The following is a 5,432-nucleotide window of genomic DNA, read 5'->3' as shown; positions in this document are numbered from 1 at the left end:
TCCACGATGCAGCCTCCTCTCTGCACTAGTACTTTAAGCGCAGAACCCCTCCCCCAGGTGCAGGAGCCCCCAGGTGACCAGGGCCGGCACCCAGCAGTTGGCACCGTGCAGGGGAAGCTGGGGCTGAGGCCCTTGCAGCAGGGCAAGGAGACGCAGCCTCTCCTAACCCCCCCCCCCCCCCGCAGGGATTTGCTCCCCAGTTTAGGTCCCACAATCAGATTACATGGGGCTTGCTCCGACGGCAGCTTAACGGCCCAGGACACGGGATCAAGGAGAGGAGTCAGCACCCCCTCCCCCCGCCGCCCCCAGCACATATGGACCGACGCGGCGGGGGGGGGGGGGTGTCAGAGACACGTAGGGAGCCATGCCCCTTGGTCTGAGGTGTCCCAGAGGGGAGGGGCTGCTGCCATCTGAAGGTCCCTTACCGGAGATGGCCCGGTGGGACTGGGCAAACTTGGCTAAGTTCCCAGTGGCCCATTTATACTCTCTCCTCACCCCCCACCTAGACCTCCTCCCCCTCCCACCTACAGTCCCTGCCTCCCCGTAACTCCCTCCCTGTCACCCCCCACCCCGCTCTAATCTGCCCCCTCCCCCTTTGCTCTTGCAACAGGTGGACTATAATCACAAAGGACCCCCCCCCCATGGAACCTCTGACCCCAAAGCCCCCAGGGAAGGGGAGCCACCTGGCCCCATGGTGCTTCCTTTCCTGGCCCCCCAGCTTTGCCAGTCCCAAGGGGTCAAAGGTCACAAGTCCCCCTCCCTCCCCGGAGAATAGGTCCTGGTCCCAGAGTTCCAGCTCCTCTGTGCGTGGGCTGCTCCAGGACTCCAGCAGCTGGGGGTCCCGCCTGTGGGTGGCAGAGCTGGGGGTCCTGCCTGCGGGCGGCAGAGCTGGAGGTCCCCCAGAGAGCGGCGGAGCTGGGGGTCCCGCCTGCGGGTGGCAGAGCTGGGGGTCCCGCCTGTGGGTGGCAAAGCTGGGAGTCCCCCACAGGGCAGCGGAGCTGGGGGTCCCGCCTGTGGGTGGCAGAGCTGGGGGTCCTCCAGAGGGCTGCGGGGGTGGCAGCTCTTACCAGCTCAGGCCACACGGAGGCGACACTGAGTGGGGAACCACGCCCTGAACCTCGGCCCCAGGGTTCTGCCCTGAGCCCCGAATGGAACTGGAGTGGGTGCAGGGTGTGAGGCCTGCACAGCAGCCAGGCGCCCCATGGGAGGCAAGACACGTTTGGCACCAGCTGGTGGTGACCTGGGTCCCATGGGGAGGCCTGAGCCTGGAGGGAAAGGCCACCAGCCCCTACCTAATGGGGGGCAGAGGGAGTGGGGGGTGCACCGAGGCTCCTCCTAACCAGCCTCGCTGTCCCCTCCTTGCAAACCTCCCTCATGCTCTCAGCAGCCCCCCGATCCCAACCCCAGTCTGGGGGTCCCTGAGAGAGGACGGAGGCTGCAGCTCTAAGAGATTCTGGGCCTGGAAATCCCCCCACTGCACCCGGGCACCTCTGTAGTTGCAATTAGCTGCCGCATGGCTCTTGTGTCCTGGGAATGGGGGGAAGCTGCCTCCTAGCCCTGTGGGGCTGGCCCGGCAGGGGGCACCCCCCAGCCCCGCCCCCTGCCCTGGTTCAGCGCCCCTGCCCCCCAATGGGACCCCCAGTACCCAGCTCCCCCCACTGGCACTCACGGAAGTACTTCAGGGTCTCCTCAATCTGCTGGGGTGTCAGGGGGGTGGGCTCCTCGGGGGGCAGCAGGGGCGTGTGCAGCCAGTCGTCGTGTTCGTACCCGAAGAGCGTGTCGGCCCGCAGGGTGTAGTGGGGCAGCTGCTCCCCCAGCAGGCTGATGATCTCCACCTCGGGGACGTTACCGCAGCTACACAGGTCTGGGGGGAGAGGAACGGGGGCCAGTGAGGTGGGGAGGGGGTGGAGCTGGGTGGGAGGCCTGGGTTAGGAGGAGGGACAGCTGTGGGGCAGATTGAGGGGCACTGGCAGGGCTGTGGGGCACAGGGACCCCAGGACTGGGATAGCAGGCGGTGTGGGTCGGGATTGGGAAGCACCGGCAGATCTGTGGGGTTAGGGGTTCTCAGGGCTTGGCAGGAGCCCAGGGCTGGGCTAGCAGAGGCTGCAGATCAGGAGTGAGGGGCATCAGCAGAGCTGCAGCAGGGACACCTGGAGCTAGGATAGCAGGGGCTGCAGATCAGGAGTGAGGGGCATCACCAGAGCAGTGTTGGGGGGTACCCGGGGCTGGGCTAGCAGGGGCTGCGGGTCGGGAGTGAGGGGCACCGGCAGAGCTGCTGGGGGGGCGGTACCCGGGGGGGCTAGCAGGGGCTGCGGATCGGGAGTGAGGGGCACCAGCAGAGCTACGGGGGGGGCAGTACCCGGGGGGGGCTAGCAGGGGCTGCGGGTCGGGAGTGAGGGGCACTGGCAGAGCTACGGGGGGGGCGGTACCCGGGGGGGCTAGCAGGGGCTGCGGATCGGGAGTGAGGGGCACCAGCAGAGCTACGGGGGGGGCAGTACCCGGGGGGGGCTAGCAGGGGCTGCGGATCGGGAGTGAGGGGCACCAGCAGAGCTACGGGGGGGGCAGTACCCGGGGGGGGCTAGCAGGGGCTGCGGGTCGGGAGTGAGGGGCACCGGCAGAGCTACGGGGGGGGGGACCAGGGGGGGGCTAGCAGGGGCTGCGGGTCGGGAGTGAGGGGCACCGGCAGAGCTGGGGGGGGGGACCAAGGGGGGGCTAGCAGGGGCTGCGGGTCGGGAGTGAGGGGCACCGGCAGAGCTGCGGGGGGGGGATACCCAGGGGGGGCTAGCAGGGGCTGCACAGAGAGTTGAGGTGATTCCCCAGGTGCCAGAGGAGCCGTTGACCCTCCGGGAGCAGAGCCCAGGTCACTGTGATAACCGTTTATATTCCGGCAGCAGCCAGAGGCCCCGCTCAGGCCCCAGGTGTAGGCACCGCTCAGAGAGCACAACCGTCCGCGTTTGGGACCCATGAGAGCCTCCCACCGGGAGTCTCTTCGCCCGGGTCCCTCCTCCCGCTGGGGGCAACAACCTCCAGTTCCTGCCCGGGGCAAGACCGGCGCCCGCGACACCTAGTGGGGACAGACCCCTTGTCGATCCCCCCTCCCCGAGCCAGCCAGTCCCCCTCCTCAGGGCAGATTGGAGCCAGTGCCCTCTCGAGGGGAAAGGCCCCATGTCCCCCCCCGCGAGCCAGCCAGTCCCCCGTCCTCAGGGCAGATTGGAGCCAGTGCCCCCTCCAGCAGAAAAGCCCCATGTCCCCCCGCCACCCCGAGCCAGCCAGTCCCCCGTCCTCGGGGCAGATTGGAGCCGGTGCCCCCTCGATTGCCCGGCTGCCCTGAGTCCGTCTGGCTTCTGCCTTTCTTTGGCTGTGGGTGCACAGGACGAGTGGCCCCTGGAGGGGCCCACGTTTCCCTGTCCCAGCCCTGCCCCCCCGACCCCCAGCTCCATGGGAAAGCCTGGCCAGGTCCTGGGCACGCTCTGGGGTCACCTGCCCCTGGGCGCCCATCTCTCTGACAGGCTGGTGGGCCTGCGTTGACAGCAGGGGCTGGCTGGTGGCACTCGGATCCTTCCCGTGCGGCGCGCTGGACGGGATCCCCCAGGCAGGAGCCCCAGTGCCCTGGAGGGTGGGGTCCCAACCCCTCCATCCCTTGCTGTGAACTCTGCAGCCCTCAGACCCACCCCTGCTCAGTCCCCCCCATAGCCCAGCCCGGCTCCCCCTGTGTGGTCACCCCAGTGCCCAGGTCCCAGCTGGACCCACCGGTGATGGTGGTGGCATCGTGGTATCTGCCCACAGCCGATCCCTTTGGCCCCTGGCCGGCTGCTGGTGGGTCCCTGCTGGGCTGGGAGTGGCGGGCGGGCGGGCTCTGGCCTGAGGGTGTCTCACGTGGGCCCGAGGTGTCCAGTTTGACTGGCGTTACGGGGGGCACCCAGCTGCCATGTGGGGAGCACGGCACCACCCCCTGCTTCAGGAAGCTGTGATGGGGACCGGGCCAGTCCCAAGGTCCCGTCTCCGTCCCACACCTAGGGAGAAAGAGTTGGGCGTTAGGGGGAGCCATGGGGGACAGGGGTGGACCCCACATCCTGGCCACATGCTCTGGACACATGTGTGTCTCTGTGTTGCTCCCACAGCCCTGGCATCCTCCTGTGCCCAGTCGGGCAGCATCGGGCCAGCCGTCCGGAAACCCACGAGCCGGGCGCACCCCAGGAGTGATGCCCCCCTCAGAGCCAGGGCCCAGGGCTCCTGCACACCCTGGAAGCAGGCTCTGGGCACAGCCACCTTCCCTGCCCGGGGCCCCTGGCCCAAGGGTCCCACTGGGACTGGAGGAGGCTGAGTCTGGGGCAGCCCGGGGGGATCAGAAACGGTTTCATCTGGAGGTGAGGGGAGATTGGGGGGTGCCCCCCATGGCAGTAAGAGCAGCAGTGATGAGATGAATTGGCCACCAGAGGGCGCCAGGGGCCGCAGGCTCAGCGAGGAGGGGGCAGAGCAGATGGGTTTGAGGGGCCGGAGCGAGGAGCCCAGTTAGATACCAGGGTGCGGCCTGCGTGTCGCCTTCGTGACCCGCAGCCCCCTGCTAGCCCAGCCTGGGCTCCCCTAGCCCTTTCGGTGCCCCTCACTCCCGACCCGCAGCCCCCTGCTAGCCCAGCCTGGGCTCCCCTAGCCCTTTCGGTGCCCCTCACTCCCGACCCGCAGCCCCCTGCTAGCCCAGCCTGCGCTCCCCTAGCCCTTTCGGTGCCCCTCACTCCCGACCGGCGGCCCCTGCTAGCCCGCCTGCGCTCCCTAGCCCTTTCGTGCCCTCACTCCCGACCCGCAGCCCCTGCTGCCCAGCCTGCGCTCCCCTAGCCCTTTCGGTGCCCTCACTCCGACCTCGCAGCCCCTGCTAGCCCGGCCTGGGCTCCCCTAGCCCTTTCGGTGCCCTCCTCCGACCCGCAGCCCCCTGCTAGCCCAGCCTGGCGCCTCTAGCCCTTTCGGTGCCCTCATCCCCGACGCCGCAGCCCCCTGCTAGCCCAGCCTGCGCTCCCCTAGCCCTTTCGGTCTGCCCTCACTCCCGACCCGCACCCCCCCTGCTAGCAGCCTGGGCGTCCCTAGCCTTTCGGTGCCCCTCATCCCGACCCGCAGCCCCCTGCTAGCCCTCGGCTCCCCCAGCTCTCGGTGCCCCTACTCCCGACCCGCAGCCCTGCTAGCCCAGCCTGCGCTCCCCTAGCCCTTTCGTGCCCTCACTCCAACCGCAGCCCCCTGTAGCCCTGCCTGGGTCCCCCAGCTCTGCCGGTGCCCTCACCTCCACCGCAGCCCCTGCTAGCCAGCCTGGGCTCCCTGCCCTTTCGGTGCCCCTCACTCCGACCCGCAGCCCCTGCTAGCCCAGCCTGGCTCCCCAGCCCTGCCGTTGCCCTCACTCCCGACCCCAGCCCCTGCTAGCCCAGCCTGGGCTCCCCTAGCCCTTT

Source organism: Chelonoidis abingdonii, chromosome 21 (assembly GCF_003597395.2).
Source record: "Chelonoidis abingdonii isolate Lonesome George chromosome 21, CheloAbing_2.0, whole genome shotgun sequence".
NCBI classification, from domain to species: Eukaryota; Metazoa; Chordata; order Testudines; family Testudinidae; genus Chelonoidis; species Chelonoidis abingdonii.
This window is presented reverse-complemented; position numbering follows the sequence as displayed.